This window comes from Mobula hypostoma, chromosome 4, assembly GCF_963921235.1.
Source record: "Mobula hypostoma chromosome 4, sMobHyp1.1, whole genome shotgun sequence".
NCBI lineage: Eukaryota > Metazoa > Chordata > Chondrichthyes > Myliobatiformes > Myliobatidae > Mobula > Mobula hypostoma.
In genome coordinates, this window is record NC_086100.1 from 154,606,589 (window position 1) to 154,632,028 (window position 25,440).

Below are 25,440 nucleotides of genomic sequence, written 5' to 3' on the forward strand. Positions count from 1 at the left end.
ACAATTATGACTACATGTGGTTCCAGATTACTAATTAGACCAGCAGCTCACACCATAGAAATCATGTAAAACGGGCTGCATTTAGGGATTCTGTAACTGAAGACGTGGTTTGAGGAATGTTAAGGATTACAGCAGTAGCCAGTGATGAAGTGCTTTCGCTGTTTCGGACCCAGTGAGTATCAGAAATATTAGTAAGACCCTTTTTGTATTACAATAGTTCTTTTTGCATAAGGTTTTACTCAGAAGTCATGGCATGTGGCCAAGGTTAAGAGTTTCTCGAGCTTGTGTGGTGAAGTAAAATTTCAAGTTGCATGTAAGACCCCACTGGGCCAGACACCAGGCACCGATTTGTATAGGTTTAGAACTGTGATCTGACTGACATGCTGATGATGAAATGCAGATTTTATAAATTATCATCAGATTTCTTCATTTCGCTTCATATGATGAGTTACTAATCCAAATTGATAAATGATTTTCAACAATGAGAGGGATTTTTCCCCAAGAATCTTGTATAAGGAAAAGCTTGGAAGTTATTTCAAGCAGTAAAGAGCTAGTTTATAGCTTTAGATTAGAGTATTCTATTAGGCAATAAGTAAAGTAGAAATCAATAATCAATGCAAAGGATCTAGGAACTGATCCAAGGAATGGACTATAGATCTGGAAACAGTCCATCGAATTATGGAATTGGATGGCAGTCCAAAAAATGGATAATGGACATGGATTGGATCAGACTGCTGGAAAGTTATTGATGATCTGGATTGCGCGGAATAGTGTAGAGGCCTAGAGACAATTTCATGGCATAGACTGAAGAGCTAGACAACATTCTCTGAAAAGAACAACAGATCTGGTTAGGAGCCAAGGAATTGGACAATGGAGCTGATGAAGTGCTTTGAGAGGTTGGTGATGAAACATCTCAACTCCTGCCTGAGAAGCGACTTGGATCCACTCCAATTTGCCTACCATCACCTCAAGTCAATGGCAGATGTAATTTCATTGTCTTTTCACTCAACCCTGGAATATCTGGACAGCGAAGAGCATCCTGATGTATGCATCTTCATTGACTACAGCTCGACATTTAATGTTATCATTCTCTCAAAACTGATCAGTAAATTTCAAGAGCTTGGCCTCAATAGCTTCTTAGTGAGCATACTCAATTTCCTCACTTGCAGACCCCAGTCAATTCGGATTGGCAACAACATCTCTTCCAACATCTCCATCAGCATAGGTGCTCCACAAGGCTGTGTGCTTAGCTACCTGCTCTACTTGGTTTATTCTTATGACTGTGAGGCTAGGCACAGCTCCAGTTCCATATTCAAGTTTGTTGATGACACCACTGTCGTAGGCCAATTCAGAAGTGGTGACAAATCTGCATGTAGGTGGGAGATTGAAAATCTGGCTGAGTGGTGCCACAACAACCACAACCTCTCACTCTATGTCAGCAAGACCAAGGAGCTGATTATTAACTTCAAGAGAAGGCAACTGGAGGTCTATGAGCCAGTTCTCATTGGAGGATCAGAGGGGGAGAGGGTCAGCAACCTTAAATTCCTTGGTGTTATAATTTCAGAGGATCTGTCCTGTGCCCAGCGCATAAGAGTCATTACAATAAAACCACTGCGGTCCCACTACTTTTGTACAAGTTTGTGAATTTACGGCATGTCATTGTAAAACTTTAACAAAACTTCTATAGATGTGTGGTGGACAGTATGTTGACTGGTTGCATCATGGACTGGTATGGAAACACCAATGCCCTTGAATGGAAAAGCCTACAAAGAGTTGTGGATATGGCCCAGTCCATCACTTGTAAACTCTCTCCACCATTTAGCACATCTACGTGGAGTGCTGTTGTACGAAAGCAGCATCCGTCGTCAGGACCCCCACCATCCAGCCCATGCTGTCTTTACACTGTTGCCACTAGGAAGAAGTTGCAGAGCCTCAGGATCCACAGCATCAGCTTCAGGAGCAGTTATTACTCCTCAACCATCAGGCTCTTCAATCAGAGGGGTAAGTTTACTTTCTCCATCACTGAACCTTTCCCACATCTATGGACTCACTTTCAAGGACACTTCATCTTATGTTCTTGATATTTGTTGATTATTTTTTATTATTATGATTATTACTATTGTGTATGATGATATATATGTGATGTAATAGGAAATTTACGTTGAACTTTGGACTCAAAGAAAATAGCCTGAAGATGTAATCACTGAATTTGTGTATACCTGTAAAGTGAGAATAGTTGTTTGGAATTCTGCAGATAGGGCAAGTGGTGCATCCTGGACATTACTGACTACACCAAATTTCCCTGCTTACACCCAACATCGTCCTCAAAAAGCTCTTCCCAAGACCTCATCCCATTAACTGTGATTGTTACCACATGACCGGCAGCTGGCACTATAAGCAATTTGTATCTATGTAATATTCGGTCCTCCAGGTTTGGGAGTTTAGCTCAGGGCTAACACCCTTGACTGGTAAAACAAAATTGTTACGGAAACAGCAATGAAGAATGCTTGTATATCTGAGTGTGACAGTATTTCCGAGTCTCCATCCGGGATGCATGACTGACGGTACTGAAAACCGAGAGAAGTGAAGGCTTCTGACACCATGAAGGAAACCCTGAACACAGGCAGAGATAGCGAACCTATCTCAGTGGTGTAACAGGCAGTAAGTGTGTAAGTTTATCTTTGTAAACCATTTCAAGAGACATCTTTAGACGATAGTGAACCAAATTTGACAGCAATTTTCTGGTCACTAACTTTAAAGAAGTGAAGAATGATGGAGAGGGATGTAAAGAGAGATTTCTGGAGATTAGAGCCTAAAGGAGTCTCCTAGTTCCTTTAGCTGGAACTAACGTCATAGTCATAGTCATACTTTATTGATCCTGGGGCAAATTGGTTTTTGTTACAGTTGCACCATAAATAATAAATAGTAATAGAACCATAAATAGTTAAATAGTAATATGTAAATTATGCCAGGAAATAAGTCCAGGACCAGCCTATTGGCTCAGGGTGTCTGACCCACCAAGGGAGGAGTTGTAAAGTTTGATGGCCACAGGCAGGAGTGACTTCCTATGACGCTCAGTGCTGCATCTCGGTGGAATGAGTCCCTGGCTGAATGTACTCCTGTGCCCACCCAGTACATTATGTAGTGGATGGGAGAAATTGTCCAAGATGGCGTGCAACTTGGACAGCATCCTCTTTTTAGACACCACCGTGAGAGAGTCCAGTTCCATCCCCACAATATCACTGGCCTTATGAATGAGTTTGTTGATTCTGTTGGTGTCTGCTACCCTCAGCCTGCTGCTCCAGCACACAACAGCAAACATGATAGCACTGGCCACCACAGACTCATAGAACTTCCTCAGCATCGTCCGGCAGATGTTAAAGGACCTCAGTCTCCTCAGGAAATAGAGACGGCTCTGACCCTTCTTGTAGACAGCCTCAGTGTTCTTTGACCAGTCCAGTTTATTGTCAATTCGTACCCCCAGGTATTTGTAATCCTCCACCATGTCCACACTGACCCCCTGGATGGAAACAGGGGTCACCGGTACCTTAGCTCTCCTCAGGTCTACCACCAGCTCCTTAGTCTTTTTCACATTAAGCTGCAGATAATTCTGCTCACACCATGTGACAAAGTTTCCTACCGTAGCCCTGTACTCAGCCTCATTTCCCTTGCTGATGCATCCAACTATGGCAGAGTCATCCGAAAACTTCTGAGATGACAAGACTCTGTGCAGTAGTTGAAGTCCGAGGTGTAAATGGTGAAGAGAAAGGGAGACAAGACAGTCCCCTGTGGATCTCCAGTGCTGCTGATCACTCTGTCGGACACACAGTATTGCAAGCACACATACTGTGGTCTGCCAGTCAGGTAATCAAGAATCCATGATACCAGGGAAGCATCCACCTGCATCACTGTCAGCTTCTCCCCCAGCAGAGCAGGGCGGATGGTGTTGAACGCACTGGAGAAGTCAAAAAACATGACCCTCACAGTGCTCGCTGGCTTGTCCAGGTGGGCGTAGACACGGTTCAGCAGGTAGACGATGGCATCCTCAACTCCTAGTCGGGGCTGGTAGGTGAACTGGAGGGGATCTAAGTGTGGCCTGACCATGGGCAGGAGCAGCTCCAGAACAAGTCTCTCCAGGGTCTTCATGATGCGGGAGGTCAGTGCCACGGGTCTGTAGTCATTGACGCCGCTGGGGCGCAGCGTCTTTGGCACAGGGACGAGGCAGGACGTCTTCCACAGTACAGGAACCCTCCGGAGCCTCAGGCTCAGGTTGAGTACATGGCAAAGTACTCCACAGAGCTGAGGGGCACAGGCTTTGAGCACCCTGGTACTGACGCCATCCGGTCCTGCAGCCTTGCTTGGGTTGAGACATTTCAGCTGTCTTCTCACCTGTTCAGCTGTGAAGCCCACATCGTGGTTTCGTGTGGGGTAGGGGTATAGTCATGAGAGCAGGGTGGGGGACTGTGAGGAGGGGTAGGAGGGGAGAGTGAATATGTGCTGGTTGGGGGCCGACAACAGATGGTTCATGTCGGGGATGGGCAGGGGCCACAATGTCAAATCTGTTAAAGAACAGGTTAAGTTCATTGGCCCTGTCCACACTGCCTTCAGCTCCTCTGTTGCTAGTTTGCTGGAACCCAGTGATGGTCCTCATCCCCCTCCAGACCTCTCTCATGTTGTTCTGCTGGAGTTTCCACTCAAGCTTCCACCTGTACCTGTCTTTAGCCTCCCTGATCCTGGCTTTCAGGTCCTTCTGTATTGCGCTCAGCTGCTCCCTATTTCCATCTCTAAACGCCCTCTTTTTTAGCGTTCAGAACAGACACTAAGGCTGAGGATGTTCAAGAATTAGAGCACAAGACACAGGAGAAGAGGGGATCATGTGGGTCCTTGTGCAATGAGATCGTAGAAGATATGATGTGCGCCTTACTCCACTTTTATTTTAATTATTTATTTGTTTATGTTTATCTAGCGATTATAGTGTGGAGTAGGCCCTTCTGGATCTTCAGGCCATGCTAAGCAACCCCCAACAAACCCGATTAACCTCAACCTAATCACGGGACAAATTACAAACGGACTAACTGGTCCGTCTTTGGTTTGTGGGAGGAAGCCGGACCAGCTGGGGAAACCCATGCATTCCATGGGGAGAACATGCAAACTCCTCATAGACAGCGCTGGAATTGACCTCCAAACTGTGGAACACCATGAGCTCTAATAGGCAGTTTGAAGATTTAAAAACCTTTTGATGACAGAAAGCCAAATTTAGTGTTGCCAGGGCGGTCTCTGAGTGCACAAGTATGGCAAGTACACAAAACTATTGATTGCCTATACCTGTCACCATGTTTGATGTGATATGTGACAACATCCATCTGGCTTTCCAGATTGCACTCAAGTCACAATGGTGCAAATAACCTCGCCACGTTGCCTGGTTTGATGCAAGACAACTAACACTAACCAATTTACTGCTTGTAATTTACAACAAACTGAAGGTTAATTGCAAGCTTTCTGTACTTATTTACATTTATGATAAAAGCTGAAGCATGGTTCTCAATTGATATCTGCTGTATTAACCTAACTCCAGAATACTCCCTAACATATCCTCCTCTTGGTACCTGGACAGAACTCTGTCCCGGGAAGGACAAACTTTAAGGAGGACCTGTTTACGCAGAGCAGTGGCAATGCCTTTTCCTGCGCATCCTTTCCTCCATTACTAACCTATGTGTACTGACATCTACACTATCTGACATCCCTAATTGGCTATCCACAAGTCTACGCAGAGATGGCAATAAAACGTTCCAGAAATTTGATCGCATTCTCTTCGCCCCTTCAAACACCGATAGCTGAAACTATTAGTAATGGCTGTGAGCACTTACTCTGTGGGCAGGGTCACAGCAAAGTAACTTTGTTTCATGTTTACGGGGAACAGTTCACATTCCATGCCCTGACGGAAGATCATCAGAATGATGTTGACAACAAGTCTTTTTGATCTATCTATAGGAGGGCTTGGGGTAGTTTTCATTTGAATAAATGGGAGGACTTTGCCCCGGTGGCACCCCCTCCTAGATGGTCCTTTCAACCACGGAAAGAGCCCAGTTTATTAGTGTTCACTCCCCATTCAGCTGGGGCAGCTGCCTGCCGAGGCTGTGTGTGATTTCCTTTCTCTTTTTCTCATTCTGCCTTGCCGATGAGATCGGGTGACTTGATGTCTCTGATGTAACTCAGATCACTTCCCATCTATTTTTTTTCCAATATATCTTTCTTTTTTGATCTATACAACTAATCATCTGTCTCCACGAACTAGCCTTCATGACAAAGTATAGTTACCGTTATAATTTAAACATTATTCATGATTCACTGACACTTTTCGGTCTTCTGTATTTGCATTTCTGTTCTCTTTCATCTGTGGATCTACTATCAGGCGTAGTCAGATGTGATGCAGGAGGCTGGTGTTCATCACTTAGATTCTCTGTGATGACATTGTTAGTGGGTGGACTTGTTCTCATGTTCTGTCTGTGAGGGTGACAAGGTGAGTCATACAGTTTAATCTCAAAGTTCAAAGTAAACTTATTATCAAGGTACATGTATGTCACCATATACAACCCTGAGATTCATTTTCTTGTGGGCATACTCAACAAATCCATGATAGAAAAATTACCGTAATAGAATCATTGAAGGACCACACCAACTGAACCAGTGTGCATAAGACAACAAACAAACAGTGCAAATACAAAAACCAAGATATAGTAATAAATAATAAATAAATAAACAATAAATATCGAGAAAATGAGATGAAGTGTCCTTGAAAGTAAGTCCATTGGTTGTGGGAGCATTTCAATGATGGAATAGCTGAAGTTGAGTGAAGTTCTCCCCTTTGGTTCAAGAGCCTGATATTTGAGGGGTAATAACTGTTCCTGAATCTGAACCTGGAATAACTCGAGTCAAGTGTTTCCACTGGCTGCCTTGTCGAGTCACAAGTGTCATTTGTTAGAAGCACCACCTGTGGTCCTATCCACCTGGGAGTGAACCATGTCTTCTCAGGCAGGTCGCTTATCTAGACTTGGTCTCCTGGCTATGGGAGGATTATCTTCTCTCCCCCAGGCACTCTGCGATCAGCAATGTGTTCTTTCACAACTTTCCCTGTGAAATGTGCTCCCAGCTGGGCTGGGGTTCCCCGCCTAGGGAGGATTTTGTATACTAAAATCCATGCTGCTGTGCTAGTGGTACAACCTCTCAGTGGAAAAAGCCTCTACCACTGGCTGAAGAGATCCATGATACACAGACAGTAGCTTCCCCCCTGCTTTTTGGCACAGGCCCCATGAAGTCCATCAGGATGTTTTCCCAGAGTCCCCTTATCTGTGGCTGGTATGCCAACAGCACCTTTTATGCCCTTACCAGGGTTTATGCTTAGCACAAATGATTCAATGGTGACAGAATTTCTCAACATCTTTGCCCAATCCTGGCCAGCACCAGGCCTACCGGAGGGTCATGATCATGCTGTGCCTTCCCCATCGGCCTAATGCACGGTGGGGCTTCTGCGACTCCTGCTTCCATCTCTCAGCTGGACCCTCCTTTGCCTCCAGCTCTTCATATAATTTTACCAAATTGGCTCCAGTATTTCTTCCTGTACACTTGCAATTTCAGTTGCCTATTGATCTTCTGCTGCCCTTTTCATCCTGCTGTCTGCCCACTTACTCCTTTTCTGCTTCTCGCTCTCTGTTTTCTGGTGAGCCTTTACTTTGATTGTTGCAACCTCTGCTGGCATTCTCACTGTTTCCAGCAGATCTTGTCTTGGTGCTGGTGCTGAACACCTGCCCCCGTTGAGGTTATAAATTCTTGTCATGCCCATGCCATCAGATAATCATGCACCACCCCAAGTGCATACCTGTAGTGTCTATATATAGTTACTCGTCTGCCCTTGCTAATAAACTGATTAGAAAGGCTGGCTCTGTTACAGGAGTCGAACTGGACACACTGGACGCTGTGGTAGAACAAAGGACCTTAGGGAAAATCCTGGCAATTCTGGACAATGTTTCTCACCTCTGCATGCTACCTTAGCTGAACAGAGGAGCACTTATAGTAACAGGCTAAGACAACTGCACTGCTCCAAGGAGCGCTGTATGAGGTCATTCTTATCCTTGGCCATTAGAGCTTTGTGTTGAGAAGTGGAGGGCCAGCCCTTTTCGGATCTGAATGGTTGAGAAAAATCCAACTAGACAGCCACTCAATCAAAGCTCTCAGTGTGACATCAACAGGCAACAGCAGCCCAAATATTAGCACTAACCAGACACTGGCACAGCTGCTTAATACTAATGAGAAGGTGTTTGAGAAGGGGATTGGTAAACTCAAAGGCATGAAGGAAAGTATCGAACTGGATGAAACAGCAACACCAAGATTCCGCACAGCTGACAGCGCCCTATGCAATATGTCCTAAAGTGGATGCTGAGCTTCAGAGCTTGAAGGCTCCTGGTATTCTCTCCAAGACTGCGTGAAGTGTGTGGGCCATGTCCATTGTCCTGGTGATCAAGAAAGCGAAGGCTGGAGCTGTTTGCATGTACAGGGACTTCAAAGTGAGGATCAACCCTGTGCTGCATACGGTGCAGTATCCCCTGCCACGAATAGAAGACACAAGCCTATCTGCAAATGGAGGTTGAGGAGTCAAGCAGGAAGTTCCACACAATCAATAATTACAAGGAACTGTTCCAGTATAATCATCTCGTCTTTGGCGTCACATCAGCTGCAGCAATTTGGCAAAGATCAATGGACCAGGTGCTCCAAGATATCCCAGGAACACAATACTACCTTGATGACATCAACATTTCTGGCAAAAATGATGAAGAACACTGCCAGAGCCTTGGTAAAGTGCTTACCAGGCTGAGTGAGTATGGTCTGCACTCAAAGAGAGAGAAATGTTGAGTTTTTCAAGAATGAAATTTCATATTGTGAACATGTTATTGACAAGCATGGCTTACATAAATCACAAAAGAAGATTGAAGCATTACTTAGGCCATACTTGGGCCTTGTAAACTACTACCACTGATTTCTCCCAAACATTGCTACAGTACTGCACCCATCGAACATAGTTTTACAGACAGGAGCAAAGTGGAAATGGACAGAAAGAATTGGAAGGGCATTCAAGGAAACAAAGAGACTGATAACATCAGATGAACTGCTCACCCATTACGACCCATCTCTGCCCCTCTGACTGGCATGCAATGATGTCTCAGCGATGACTACTACCCAGTTGCAACATTGGGACTTTTCCTAGCAGCCTACCCTTATGACATAGAGTTCAAGGGTGCCAAACAGCACAACAACACTGATGGCCTGTCACATCTTCCACTCTTGGCAACTGAAGAAAAGTCTTCATTCCGTGACCCGGTAGAGGTGTTCCACACAGCGTTGGTGGACCAGTTGCTGGTAACAAATTTTGAAATACAAAGAGACACAAGGAATGACCTGACATTGTCAAAAGTCTATGAAATCACCATGCAAGGATGGCCAGCTCATGGCAACTATGTTTCCAGAGTTCTCAGTGAGGTGAGATCAACTGTTGGTATGTCAAAGAACAGTGATGTGTGGATCTCATGTTGTACTTCCCCCTAATATGCACACCAGTGTGTCACAGAATCTGCATGAAGGACACCTGGATACAGTCAAGATGAAGAATCTTGCCCGGAACTAAGTGTGGTAGCCAGTAACAGAGAGACAGTTTGAATACTTGACCAAAAGCTGTTCAGGATGTCAGAAAGTTCAAAATGCACCTCCACAGGCACCGTTGCATCTGTGGGAGTGGCTGTCTTCACCATGGCAAAGAGTACCTATTGACTCTGCTGGGTCATTCATATTTCTAATTGCTGTGAATGCTCATTTGAAGTGGCCTGAGGTCACACCAGTGAAGTCAATCACATCAGAAAAGACTGTTTCCACTTTGAGGACTATCTTTGCCAGAAACGGCTTACCCAAACACATTGTGAGTGACAGTGGACCACAATACATGTCAGAGGAATTCTGACTGTTCATGAAGAAAAATGTCATGAGATATTTCAAGTCAGCTCCCCACCACCCAGCAATGAATGTGTTGGCTAAAAGGTTTGTCCAAGCCTTCAAGAAATCTATTAAAGTAATGAACAAGGAGGACACTTCTCTACAGCACAAGGTGGACAACTTCCTTTTTGTGTATCGGAACTCTATTCTTGCGACGACAAATCAAACACCTGCAATGCTGTTCATGAGCAGATCTCGCATAGACCTCCTGAAACCAGATCTACAGAGGGAAGTACAGAATAAACAGTTCAGCCAGTTGTCAAGTAAACCAGCAAGGAACTTTGTGGTTTGACAGGAAGTCCTAGTGTGTGATTACTGAGAAGACAAGTGGACACTCAGTAGGATAACTACCAGAACTGGACCACTGATGTAAACGGAGGATGTTGGAGATCAGACATGGAGACATCATATGGACCAGATAGTGGATGCTCAGCTGAAGTACGCACCTAAGTCGACTGCACCCAACATTACAGCCATCGGACATGCCTCTCAGTGATGATCATGTCATTGACAGCAATGTGACACCTGCAACAGAGAAAGTTGTCTTTGAAAAGGCACCTGCGAACCTAATGCCACTCCACAGGTCCCGAACCAGAGCACTACCCAAAAAAATGAAGTTAGTTATGGATTGTTATGCTTATTTGAACATGGGTTGTTAAAGGGAAATTGAATGTTTTGTTACATACACAGTCTTATGTTACATTAATATAAGGGGGGGAGGAAGTGTAATGTATGGATCTATTTCTTTGAAGCAATGACTCCCCTTAACACTACTTATGGACACAGAAATGACAGGATCCTTTTTGGATGACTAGTGGTGTTCCACAGGGGTCGGGGTTGGGACTGCTTCTTTTTACGCTGTATGTCAATGATTTGGATGTCAAAATTGCCGGCTTCGTGGCCAAGTTTGCAGATGATACAAAGATAGGTAGAGGGGCAGGTAATGTTGAGATAGCAGACAGGCTGGAGAAGCACTTAGACAGATTAGGAAAATGGGCAAAAAGGTGGCAGGTGAAATACTGTGTTGGGAAGTGTGTGGTCAGGCACTTTGTGGGAGGAATAAAAGCCTAGACTATTTCCAAATGGGGAGAAAATTCAAAAATCTGAGGTGCAGAGGAATCCTGAGAATCCCGTGTGGTATTCTCTAAAAGTTGATTGAGTCGGTGGTGAGGAAGGTAAATACAATGTTAGCATTCATTTCAAGAGGACACAAATATAAAATCAAGGATATAATGCTGAGATTGTGTAAGACACTGGTGAGGCCTCATTTGGAGTGTTCTGAGCAGATTTTTGGCCTCTTATTTATAACAGGATGTGCTGTTGGAGAGGGTTCAGAGGAGATTCATGAGAATGATTCCTAGAATAAAGGATTATTGTTTGAGCAGCGATTGAAGTCTCTGGGCCTGTACTGTATGGAATTTAGAAGAATGAGGGGGAGAAGGACCTCATTGAAACCTTTTAAACGTTGGAAGGCCAAGATAGAGTGGATGTGAAGAGGATGTTTCCCCTGGTAGGACCAGAAGGCACAGAGGATGTTTCCCCTGGTAGGACCAGAAGGCACAGTCTCAAAATAGAGGGACATCCATTTAGAACAAAGGTGAGGAGGAATTTCTTTAATCAGAGGGTGATTAATCTGTGGAATTTGTTGTCACAGGCGGCTGTGGAGGCCAGGTCACTGAGTGCTTTTAAGTCGGAGGTTGATGGGTTCTTGAATCGTCAGTGTATGAAAGTTTATGGGGAGAAGGCAGGAGAATGGAGTTGAGAGGGAAATGGATCAGCAATGATGAAATGGTGGAGCAGACTCGAGAGGCCAAATAGCCTAATTAAGCTTCTCTGTCTTATGTTCTTATACTTAATACTTTCAGCTCCATAATTTACAAACATGCATTCTACCAGAGTTCTTTAGAGGACTAGGACAGGGGACTTTTCACACTAACACACACACACACACACACACTCATATATACACACAGACACACTCACTCAGACACACAGACATAGACACACACTCATATACGTTTGTACATACACACTCATATACACACACTCATACACACGTGCTCATATATGTACACACACACTCATATATGCGCACGCTCACGTACGTACACACACACACACACACACACACACACCTTTCAGAAATCTTTATTTAATAAAAACTTGCCAAGTTTTCTTGTGCTTCGTCCAGATCAGCCCAAACCATGGCAACCTCACATGGGAGAAACTCGAACGTTTGCCTCACTGCATCTTCCGCATGTGTGGTGTGTGTGAGTGAAATTTAAATTCCTGCATGGACCCTGTTTCATACTATCCTCTTTCCATTCCGCTTGCTACCTTTTGGGTGTAAAAATCTCCTTGTTTCCTAAGCATTTTCGTGGTTGTGGCCTTTTGTTGTAGAGAATTCCACAACTTCACCAGCCTCTGAGAGAAGAAGTTTCTCCTCTTTTCGATCTTCAAAGTTGTCAGTAAATTTATTATCAAAATATGTTTTTCTAGGTTCATTTTCTTGCAGGTATTTACAAGAAAATAAAGAAATATAATAGAATTTATGAAAAAATCTATAGATAACATTGACAAACAACCAATGTGCAAAAGCAGACAAATTGTGCAAATACCAAAAAAAATACAGAATTGTAAAGTCCTTGAAAGTGAGTCCGTAGGTTGTGGAGTCATTTCAGCATTGAGGTGCATGAAGTTATCCACAGTGGTTCAGGAGCCTGATGTTTGTAGGGTAATAACTGTTCCTGAAGTGCCATTTCATTTTTTAAGAGTCTGATCCCTGGTTCTAAACTCTCAGGCAGAGGAAACATTGTCCCTGCATCTAGCCTGTCAATGTGCTATACCTGTGCACACTTAATGTAACTTTTGTGCAAGGACTGATGTGATGTTGCCTGGTTAATGGATATTAAAGGCCTCCCTATGCTATTGCTGGCCTCTGCCAGGTATACAAGATAAATTCCTACTTTTCCACTAATTGTAAGGGCATTATACAGTCGGCACTCCGTATCTGCGGATTCCGCATCCGCAGATTCAACCAACCCGCGGATCGAAAATACTGTACAGGTTTCTCCCGCTATCCAAAAGTAGAGTGGAAATGGTGTAAAGCGAAGAAGCAATTACCATTAATGTATATGCGACAAATTTTTGAGCGTTCCCAGACCCAAAAAATAACCTACCAAATCATACCAAATAACATATAAAACCTATATGATAAATACAGAACCTATATAAAGTAGAAATAATGTATGTACAGTACAGTGTAGTTTCACTTACCAGAATCGGGAAGACAGTGAACACACTGGAAGGTTCACGCATTTTTCTATCATACAGTTCTTTGTAAGCAGTCAAAACATCCTGCAAACCTGCCGTAAACCTATGTGCCCTTTCAAAATTAAAGTCATACTTTTCTGCAATCATTGCAGCACTGTCAATTGTAGCGAAAATCTCACGCAGTTCAATGTCATGGTGTGCGCGCTGCCTCTATAACGGCTCGCTGCAAAACAAACGCTGAACACTATTTTTGCTTTTCGCCACTCTCACTGCTCGGGGTGCATGCTGCCTTTATAGCAGCTTGCTGCAAAACAAACACTGAACACTATTTTCGCTGAGGCAGCATCAGTGTTCCCAGAAGAGCTACGATGGTTGCGTCTGTACTGAACGTGTACAGACATTCTTTCTTGTCAATATTCCCTAAACAATACAGTATAACAACTATTTACATAGCATTTACATTGTATTAGGTATTATAAGTAATCTAGAGATGGTTTAAACTATATGGGGAGGATGCGCGTAGATTATATGCAAAAACTACACCATTTTATATAAGGTACTTAAACATCCGTGAATTTTGGTATCTGTGGGCGGTCCTGGAACAAATCCCCCGCGGATACTGATGGCCGACTGTAATCTTATTTATACCGCAAAAGTCTCCCTTCACAGGATTAGAAGTCGAATGAAATCTATATCCTAAATCTGCGTGACTGAGTGGATGACAGTGTCAGATCTCTCATAAGGCTGTTGTGGTGAAAGCAATACACACCACATGCTGGAGGAACTCAGCAGGTCAGGCAGCAGCTACAGAAATGAATAAACATTCGATGTTTAGGGCCGAGACCCTTCTTTAGGACTGGTAAAGAAGGGGGAAGTGGGGAAGATGCCAGAATAAAAAAGAGATGGGGGGAGGGTAAGGACGATAGCTATACGGTGATAGGTGAAGCCAGGTGGCCCAGCAGAGTCAATATGCACTCTTTGCCATGGTGAAGACAGCAACTCCCAGGGGTGTAATGGTGCCCGTGGAGGCGCATGTTGAACTTTGTGACATTCTGAACAACTTTTGGTCAAGTCTTAAATCTGTCTATCTATTCCTGGCTATTCCCAGGATGCAGGTGAGGGCAGCATCAATGGTGGAGGAAGGGAAACCAAGTCATTTGAAGAATTGTGATGTCTCTGATGTCCTGGAATGGAAAGCCACATCCTGGGAACAGATGCAGTGGAGACGAAGGAACAGAGAAAAGGGAATGGCACTTTTACAGGAGATAGAGTGGGATGAGGTACAGTCAAGATAATTGTGGGAATTGGTAGGTTTATAAAAAATTGTTGGTGAACAGTATGTCTCTGGAGATGGAGACAGAGAGATTGAGAAAGGGGAGGGAGGTTCAGAAATGGACCAAGTGAATTTGAGGGAAGGGTGGAAGTTAGAGGCAAAGTTGATGGAATTGATGAAGTCAGTATGGGTGCAGTCATCAAAGTAGCATAGGAAGAGTTTAGAAGCATTACCAGGGAAAGCCTGGACCATGGACAGTTCTACGTAACCAATGAAGAGGCCGGCATAGTGGGGCCCAAGCGGGTGCCCATGGCTACCCTTTGAGTCTGGAGAAACTGGGAGGAGCTGAAGGAAAAATTGTTGAGGGTGAGGACCAGTTCGGCCAGATGGAGGAGGGTGGTGGTGAAAGGGAACCTGTTGGTTCTTTTATCGAGAAAGATTTGGAGAACTTTAGTGCCTTCTTGATGAGGGATAGAAGTGTATAGGGACCGAACATCCATGGTGAAAATGAGGCAGTAAATGCAGGGAATTGAAAGTTACAGAGGAGATCAAGAGCATGAGAAATGTTTTGGATGTAGGTGGGAAGTGACTGAACCAAGGGAAATAGATTGGAGTCAAGGTATGAGGGCACAAGAGCAGGAAGAGACAACATGCCAACCTGGGCAGTCAGGTTCTATGGTTGAAAGTTTTATCTGATGTGTTAAGACTTGCCAGGAATAAGCAGTGCTTTGGAATGCTGGGAATGCTGCTTTATACTGGCTTTTCATCACTTTTTGGGTGAAAGCAGGTTTTCCAGAGTGTAAGAGATTAATAAATCTTGAAATAATTTCTGCTTCTTTGATCCATTTGACCCTTTTTAGAGATAGTTTCATACCCTTAACTTTCTACCAAACTCGAGGCACTGTTCTGAGTCCTGCGCTTTAAGCATCTGAGATAAATTTTATAAATTAAATATTTGTTTTACTAACTATTGATTATTCCATGTGATGGACTACTCGTGAGGCAGGCTAGTCAGAGATAGTCAGCCCTTATCCAGTTTTCTCCATTCACACGGTTCCAAGATGACTTCTCACTTTAATCCTTTGCCGTCTAGTCTACCTTCCGCTATGAAAAGTAATAATTTCCTAGCAAGCTGGTAGTCAATGTCTTGGTCATTTATAAAAGTGAAAAATACATTGATAGGTTTTTAAAACTTTTCCATCAAAATGCTTGTGCCTGAAAGATTCTAATTAATTTTTAGAATCTACCCAAGGGTTTGGAAAATAGCGTAATTGTGGGGAACTCCCAATGGAGGTAAATTTGGTTTGTGGACAGGGCCAGTTTTGTGCATGCTGTCTGTTTCCAGTATAATGTGTTTTCAAACTAGAGCACCTATTGTGATAATTCATTTAGCAATGATGTAAAATCTACTTAAACCCTGTGATCTCTTTCATTGACCACACTGATTTTTCTTATTTTTATCAGATTAAAGTTAACATGATTAAGTGGAAAGGTCAGGTCCACATTTTCAAAGTTTAAGTGGCCTTTGATCACTATTAACAATGTTTTCCCCAAGAAAGAATAGATATGAGATGAAGTCCCAGAGATCATTGCTGAGCTATTTACAGTTTCATTTAATATGTTTGTTACAGTTTTATATTCTAGGCCCATATACAGAGCAGCATTTTGCTCCTGATGCTTGATCCACATTCCTCTTTAATTTATGACCAAACTTCTAGCAGTTATTTTCTATCTCTGATGGCCATTGTGCAATTTACAGAAGAGACTTTCAGCCACCTGTTACTTGCAGAAACATTTTCTCAATTCATTTGGAAATGCCTAGCTCTGATTTTTAGATGATGCACATGTTCCAGGCTTGGCAACCAACTGAAAAAGTTCCTTCTTACTGTCAGTTCTTTTTGCTGTCTTGAAAATATCGATCAAATTATTCAATCGCTGATTCAACCCTAGCCTAATTACGGGACAATTTACAATGACCAATTAATGTAGCAATTGGTACATCTTTGGACTGTGGAAGGAAACCAGAGCATCCAGAGAAAACCCACATGGTCACGGGGAGAAGATACAAACTTCTTACAGGCAGTGGCAGGAATTGCACCTCGGTTGCTGGTACTGTAACGCGTTGTGCTAACCACTACGCTACTGCGAGTAGACATGTTCATGGCAAAGTGACATCATAATATTACATGTACAGCAATCCTATGATGGATTGAAATCTTGGCTATCACTGTTCTATCACAAGACTAGCATCACCTGCGGTAATCTTTATGATGTCACATCAAGGTGTATAGGGGAATGAGGGGAGATTATTTAAATGTATACAAAATTATGAGGGGTATAAATAATGCATGCAGACTTTATGCCTCGGGTTGGGTGAGATTGGAACCAAAAGTGAAAGATTTAAGGGGATCCTAGGGGAGAACTTCTCCACTCAGAGGGTGGTGCAAGTGTGGAATGAGCTGCCAGAAGAAATGGTAAGCAAGTTCAGTTATAATATTTAAGTCTGGATAGGTACATGGATAAGAAATTATGGAGGGTTATGGCCTGGGTGTGGGTAGATGAGACTGGGCAGAAAACCATGGACCAGGTGGTCTGAAGGACCTGTTTCTGTTCTGTGGTACTTTGTCTTTAAATAACATCTACATCACTTAAAATATTTCCTACCTTCGTGTTATTGGAGAGGCTTATAAAATCCCAGGGACATAGATAAGACATGGTCACAGCCCCCCCTCCCCAACCTGAGAAGGGGAATCAAACACTAGACAGCATAGGGTTAGGTAAATGACATGACAGAGGAAGTGGTAAAATTATACCATTTAAAGACATTTGAACATGTACATGGATAGGGAAGGTCTAGAGGGATGTGGGCCAAATGCATATCCATGTACCTATTGCTGAGCAAATAAGGACCCTGACACAGGGTTTTGAACCCAACACACCAGCTATCTCTTTCCTCCATTCGATCCATTGAAATCCTCCAGCAGATTGTCTGTTGCACCAGATTTCAGTACAGTCTCTCCATTCTCTTGTGTTTTACATAGCAGAAAAAATGAAAGACAGTCACAGTGAGATAAGAGAGAACAAGTCCTGAGAGAGGGGAGGGGAGGGAAAGAGAGGGAGAGAAAACAGGCGAGAAAAGGATTAGGGTCCACTAAAAGCAAGAAGAAATTGCAGGTGGCATTAAACTATTGGAGCAGGTTAAGTGGCTTTATTGTTGGATGACTTTAAGGAAGGCTGTGTGAGGGTTAACGTTTTAAAAAGAAGATAGTGTTTGCGCCAGTGGCATTGTGAAATAAAATTAAGAACTGCCAGAAGTTCTCTTCAGGTCAAGCAACATCTGTGAAGACAACACAAAGACAATATTCTATACATGAAAAGTAAAAATAAACTTGCAAATTCTGGAAATCTAAAATAAGGAGCAAATGCTTAGCAGATCAGGCAGCATCTGTGGAAGTAAACAGAGTCAACACTTCTGTTAGAGACCTGAAACATGAACTCAATTTCTTCTCCATAGATTCTGCCTGGCCTCCTGATAGTTCGGACGTGTATTGTGCATTTGAACCTATATCACCATACTCATTTCCAGAGCTGTATGTTGTGCTGCTGAAGTTACTGGGCCTTGGAAGATGCTGAGAGGGTTACCTATCCAGGATAATGGTGTGGAGTGTTGTTTTTTTGGAGCAAATGGCGAGTAGAGTTGCTGCTTCACCTCTCTTCTGTCTTTACACAACTGTGGTTGTGTGTCCAGGAACCTGACTACCCTCTCAGCACAATGTGTACTGTAGCTGAGGAATGAATGAATGGATTAAGCCCATAAATGTTTACTCCAAAAAAATTAACGAACCTTCAAATGTGTAGGTATTTATTGTCTGCAGTTCATTAATTGGTCCCTGTATTATTTTTAGAGAGTGGAAGTTAGCCTGAAGAGTAATGCCAAACTTACTTGTATTTTCTCTCTTCCACTTTTGTCAGTGGCTTAGTACAGAACATGTGAACAAACTTCCCTCTAACAGAAAGGAAGAACTTAGATCTTTTTTTTATTCATGGGGTGTGGGGATTTCTGGTAAGCCAACAATTATTATCCAGGCATATTTGACCTAGGACAGAGAAGGCAGTTAGGGGGTGTGAAATCATATGAGCCGTACTAAGTAAGGATACCATTAGTAGGGCAGATGAGTTACTGTAATCTGACAGTTCCATGGTACAATATTTTAAATTCCAGATTTATTTCAGTACTTGAATTTAAATCTTCCAGCTGTTGCGGTGGAATTTGAGCTCACGTTCAACCAAAAAATCTGTTGGAACTCAGCAGTTCGAGCAGCATCTGTGGGAAGAAAGGATTTGTGAACATTTCGTGGGAGGGGTTCTTTATTATGTTTTGTAGGGTTTCAACTGGAGACATCTACAATTACTTTTCTCCCACAGATGCTGCTTGACTTGCTGAATTCCCCTGGCAAATTGTTTGCTGCTCCAGATTCCAGCATCAAGCCTCCTTTGAACTTGTGTTTCTAGGTTGATATCCAGTAGCTCTCTGTGGCACCTTCCAAATAATTTCAGGGCTTTACAGCCTATTGAAGCACTTCAGAAATGGAGTCCTGATTATAACATAGGAAGTACAGGTATGCGTCGCTTAACGTCCACGATACGTTCTGCGAAATCGGACGTTATGTGATTTTGATGTTGTGCGAACACCATATTATATACTTAGCAAACCTATATGGAGCACTGTATTGTACCTGTATAAACTAAATCCATGTCATTAGCAATTTCTCCATATCTGATATAGGTCCTTCTCGCATTTTCATGAGCCTTGTAGGTTTCAGTGAAGCAGATCCTTTAACAGCTTCGGGAATTTTTTCTTTGTTTTTCAGGACCGTCATGATTGTCGAGTGCAACACGCCTAAATCCCGAGCAATAGCATTCACTGGTTTTCCACCTTCGTATTGTTTAATAACCTTTTGTTTCACTTCCAAATCAATACTTTTCCTTTCCCTCTTGCTGCTGCTATCATTAGGAGTGCTTTTGCTGCATTTGGAAGCCATGATGCACATTATGGTAATATCTTCGAAAGAAAATTAAAAACGCTACTACACTCAAGAGATGCGCGATACACGAGATTGGTTATGTCCGCTACATCACGTTCTCCGGACGTATATGCGATCGGACGTTGTCCGAAAGGACATTAAGCTGCGCACGCCTGTAGGTAGTAGCCAAATGCCAAGAAAGTCCCACACCCACAGAGACCAGTGTGATGTTTTCAATGGTGCTATTTGACACTTGAGCTATTGTGGGGGATATTCTTCATATATTCTTCATATATTGCTAGTAGGTCTTTTGGAACATGAAGGAGCATAGGAGGCCTTGGTTAAAGACGACGCATCATATGCAGCACCCTTACCCGGTATAGCCTTTAAGTATGCAAGTATTTAGATTCAGAGCTGAGAGTATTACCACATTGCAATGGTCTCAAATGTGAGACTTTTAGTGATCTGAATCAGAAGAACAAGCTCCTGCTGTGACCACTCCCTAATCACATCAGTCCCCGCTTCTTGGACCTCATTAGAGTTTAGCCTACGATCGCTGCAAGATGGACAAACTATGTAAAACAAACAAAAAATGGCAGCTCCAAAGCATCATAAACAAAGCTTCGAACAGAAAGATAAAGTCACAGCATTCCACACGAGAGGAGACTTGTCAGCTTGTGCTGACTCTTTCAGGGGGTTATCCAATTGGCCCCACTTCCTGACTCTTTTCCTATTACTCTGCAAGTTTTTTTCCCCTTCAGTCTATTTATCCAGTTTCCTACTGCAAATTAACTATTGAATGTGCTCCCATTACCCTTTGTTACAGTTCACTTCACGTATACTGATGACCTGAAATTGGCAGTGAGGGCTTACTGAGTGAGAGTTCCAGCTTACAGCCTTTCTCAACTGATAACAAGGTGGGGGCAGGTGTCAGGAGAGAATGGTCACTTGAGAAACATTTTGTTGCTGATTTGAGGTTTCCAGCTAGTGTCAATATTGGCACAGTTCCCTTTTGATTGCCCCTGAGCTTAGAATTTGGCATTGAATTGCTGTGCAAATTGCAGTTTTGCCTAACTGGGACAAAGTAAAATGGAGGGAAAAGGTCACTGACTTTGCAAGGTCTGGATTTTATAATCCTCTTGCCCTGTAATGTGAGTGCTAATTCTGTGTTCAGCTGTTCTGTTCCTGGCTCTTTGCCATCTGCTGGTAAAGGAAGGTGATGGCTGACCGTATCTATTCCAAATCACTGTTTAGGGTCATTAGCTGCGGTCATGGGGCAGCCGATTCCTCCATGTTTTCTCCACTGTACCACAGCCTGCCTCTCCAACCTCTTCCTCCAATCCCCTGACCCAGATACTTTCACACAGCTCTCAGAGAAAAGAACAACACAATGCTGGAAATCTGACATAAAAACTTCAACTGCTAGTCTAATTCCATCATGAATATGGCTAGCAATGAGAACATTTGTAAGAGGTCACCTCTCAGGAAGGCAATATCCATCATTAGGGACCCCATCACTCACACCGTCTTCTCATTGCTGCCGTCAGGCAGGAGGTACAGAAACCTGGAGACCCGCACCTCAGTGTTCAACAACAGCTTCTTCCCCACTGCCATCAGTATCTTGAATGGATTTAAAAAGCCCCAATTCTACCTAAGACTGTATTTCCCTCACTATGTTTATTTCTGTTCATTCTTTTGTTTAAGTCTTGTATAATTTATGTTGGAGTACCTTTTATGTGATTTATGTTGAAATGTTTGTAATGTATTGTGTTGCTGCTACAAAAAGATATAGTAATTATGCCCATGACAATAAACTTGTAATTTGAAACCTCAACTTGGAAACACTCTGCAGGCTAACCATTATCTGTGGAGAGGGAAACAGGGTTAATATTTCAGATTAATGACTTCTTCTCAGGTCTTAACCCAGCTTTATTTTTTGATATGGAGGCTGTAGCTAACATGTAGGTTTGAACTGCAAAGGCAGAAATGTCTCAGCTAGCTGGAGGCAGTGAAGAAACCAGGCTCTTGAATGTACTTTCGTCCATTCTCCTCTAGAGGGTTTGGATTAAGGACCCTTGATAAACTTCTCTGGGCTGTGCTCTTTACCCACATGGATGGTCAGGTATTGGAACCAGATGCTCTGAGGAGCAGTTCAGCATGTATGTCATCGGGGGGAAGGACTTTGCCCAGTAGGAGAAGACCAAGATTTCCGAGTAGGGCCAAAACTGTAGCTTGGGAGTAGCAGTAAGACAACATGCAGATGAGGATGACTGTGGTGGTGTGTAATCAAACCCAGAAAAGGGATACCATTGAAATGAGACCACGGGGGCCAACTTTGCCCATTGCAGATAGATAAGTGAGAATGTCTGTGGCAGTGTATCCAACCTAGAAGAACATAGCTTTTCTTTACTCAGTAGGGGGTGCCAAAGACAGATGAGATAAGAATAACGGAAGGACGTGAAACATCCAATAGCTACGTGACAATTGCTTTACTAATTTCAAAATTTCGATTGAATTTTAACACCTCTATTGTAAATGGCAATTCACCTTGCAAGTAAGGAATTCAAACATACACAATTTACCAAATGGTCAATATCAGTAACTGATAGCCAATTCTGTATAAAAGTGGCATTTTTTTTTTCTCCTGGCTTCAGAACAGTGTGGGTGATAGAGTCAGGCTGTTGTCCTTGTACACAAGTAACATAAAAATATGCTCATATTTGAGCAAGGTACTGCGTCTGCTGCCAGAATACAGATTTCCTCCTGTGTCATACCGTCAAGTTAGGCCAACACTTCAGTTGCTGACGTAGGAAAGCTGCAGCATTTTTTTTAAAAAAGTTGTTGCACGAGGTTGCCATGGTCCGGATTGGGTTCCGAATGGAGATGCCGTGGTCCAGGTTGTGTCTTGCATGAAGTTGCCGTGTTCTGTGTTGGGTCTCACATGGGGTTGCCGTGGAGCGGACTGGATTCTGCATGGAGATGCTGTGGTCCGGGTTGTGTCTCATGTGAAGATGGCGTGGGGGCTGGGTTAGGTCCTACATGAAGCACAGGAAAATTCAGTAAGTGTATGTTTTGTTTTAAAAGAAGCTCTGAAAAGTGTGTGTGTGAATGGTAGCATGTAAGTCCCCTGTCGCAGACCTCTAAAGCATGCATGTTTGTACATTATGGACCCGAAAGCATGTTGAAGTGTGTAGTAGGGATGGAATGCATGAAGTGAGTGTCTGCAGATGTGTTGTTAGGGAAAGGAAAATGTGAGAAGACTGCAGGGTGTCCTGTGATTGCTCAGTGTTGATGTGGAATGCAAAAAAATGGTTGGATGAGGTGCGTAAAAGAACAGAGAAAGTGAAGAAAAAGTTAAAGGAAAAGGCACAGAAAGAACAGACAAAGGATAATAGAGTCTATCTTAGTGTTTGAAAAGTAATAATTAATACCAGAGTGTAAGGATGAATTAGATGAACTTTGCCGAGCATCTACGCTCTGTCCGCCAGAAAAAGTAAGATCTCCCAGTGGCCAGCCATTTTAATTCCACTTCCCATTCCCATTCCGACATGTCAGTCCACGGCCTCCTCTACTCTCATGATGATGCCACACTCGGGTTGGAGGAGTAACACCTTTTATTCCATCTGGGTTGCCTCCAACCTGATAGCATGAACACCGATTTTGTGAACTTCCATAATGCCCCCCCTTCACAATTCCCCATTCCCATTTCTCTCTCTCGCCCTCTCACCTTATCACCTTATCTGTATATCACCTCCCTCTGGCACTCCTCTCCCTTTTCTTTCTTCCATGGCCTTCTGTCCTTTTCTATCAGATTTTCTCCTTTCTCCAGCTCTGTATCCTTTCACCAATCAACTTCCCAGCTCTTTAATTCACCCCTTCCCTCCCCCTCCCCCCGCCCCCCAGTTTTACCCATCACCCTGTGGTTCTTCCTCCCCTCCACCTCCCCACTTTCTTACTCTGATTCCTCATCTTTCTTTTCTCCAGTCCTGAAGAAGGCTCTCAACCCGAAACAGTGACTGTACTCTTCTCCATAGTTGCTGCCTGGCCTGCTGAGTTCCTCCAGCATTTTGTGTGTGTGTTGCTTGGAATCCAACATCTGCAGATTTTCTCTTGTTTGAGATTGAACTGGATGCTGTTTCCCTGCCTTTCCCAGGCACGGTTTCAGCAAGCCCCATGCCAAGTGATGCTTCTTGAGTAGTTGGTGAGGCCGGATATAGCCGGTGTCCTGCTACAGGCGGCGGTTCCCAATAGCACTACAGGAGGCAGAGAGGTCAGAATCAGAATCAGGTTTATTATCACTGGCATGTGACATGAAATTTGTTAAACTTAGAAGCAGCAGTTCAATGCAATACATCATAATATAGAAAGGAAAAAAGTAAATCAATTACAGTAAATATATGTATATTAAATAGTTAGATTAAAAATAATGTAAAACAGAAATAATATTAAAAAGTGAGGTGGTGTTCATGGGTTCATTGTCCATTTAGGAATCGGATGACAGAGGGGAAGAAGCTGTTCCTGAATCACTGAATGTGTGCCTTCAGGCTTTTATGCCTACTTCCTGGTGGTAATAATGAGAAGAGGGCATGCCTGGTCCTTAATAATGGACACCACCTCAGAGGGGACAGAAACATAGAATACCTACAGCACAATACAGATTCTTCAGTCCACAAAGCTGTGCCAAACATATCCTTACCTTAGAAATTACGTAGGGTTACCCATAGCCCTCTATTTTTCTGAGCTCCATGTACCTGTCCAGGAGTCTCTTAAAAGACCCCATCATGTCTACCTCCAGCACCGTCGGTGACAGCCCATTCTACACACTCACCACTCTCTGCGTAAAAAAAAACTTACCCTTGATATCTCCTCTGTACCTACTTCCAAGCATCTTAAAACTGTGCCCTCTCATGCTAGCCATTTCAGCCCTTGGAAAAAGCCTCTGACTATCCACACGATCGATGCCTCTCATCATCTTATACATCTCTATCAGGTCAGCTCTCATCCTATGTCGTTCCAAGAAAAAAAGGCTGGGTTCACTCAACCTATTCTCATAAGGCATGCTCCCCAATCCAGGCAACATCCTTGTAAATCTCCATTGCACCCTTTCTATGGTTTCTACATCCTTCCTATAGTGAGGCGACCAGAACTGAGCATAGTACTCCAAGTCTGACCAGGGTCCTATGTAGCTGCAACATTACCTCTCAGCTCCTAAACTCAGTCCCATGGTTGATAAAGGCCAATACATCACATGCTTTCTTAACCACAGAGTCAACCTGCACAGCAGCTTTGGGGGTCCTATGGACTCGGACCTCAAGATCTCTCTGATCTTCTAATCAGGGATGAGTGAAATTTTGATTTAAATGTACTTTGAACTGATCTGGTAGGAGCAGGAAGAAAATATTTCCTTCACACTGGAGTTTGAAATGCACACTGCCATACAAAAGACAGTGATGCTAACGAACAAGTAGAGTGCATACATAAATGTTTTCAGAAATATTCCAGATTTACTTTAGAAGCAGGGACACCCATCTTAATAAATGCTATTGTAAATAAGTTGCAGCCTAGATTAAAGGAAAACATATACTGTTACATGTTTGAGATGAGAAGAGTTAAGTAAAATTGTGAGTTTTTACAACATTGCCAAAAGCAATTATAACATCAAAAGAAGTAAAACTGTTACAGGAATGAGGACATCACTTGTGTGAGACTTCATAGGCTGCTCCACTATAGCCTTTGGGCAATAATGTACATTGGTTTAAAAGTATTGCTGTAGCTGCTGTATACAATTTGAATGTTAATTTCTTTATAGCTTTGTTTTATATTTAACCAAAT

General features: G+C 43.1%; 1 protein-coding gene and 1 long non-coding RNA gene across 5 annotated transcripts in view; one reads left to right on the top strand and one right to left on the bottom strand.

Annotated features, from left to right (window-relative positions):
* psd3l (pleckstrin and Sec7 domain containing 3, like) overlaps positions 1–25,440 on the top strand; it is a 423,076-nt gene that overhangs the window by 130,547 nt on the left and 267,089 nt on the right. The gene's annotated exons all lie outside the window — the stretch shown is intronic.
* LOC134345697 (uncharacterized) overlaps positions 21,406–25,440 on the bottom strand; it is a 54,847-nt gene continuing 50,812 nt past the window's right edge. Inside the window, exons 2-3 of the long non-coding RNA XR_010017750.1 lie at positions 23,565–23,861; positions 21,406–22,643 (exon numbers count right to left, since the gene is read on the bottom strand). This is a non-coding gene — a long non-coding RNA (uncharacterized LOC134345697). The remainder of the gene's footprint in view (positions 22,644–23,564; positions 23,862–25,440) is intronic.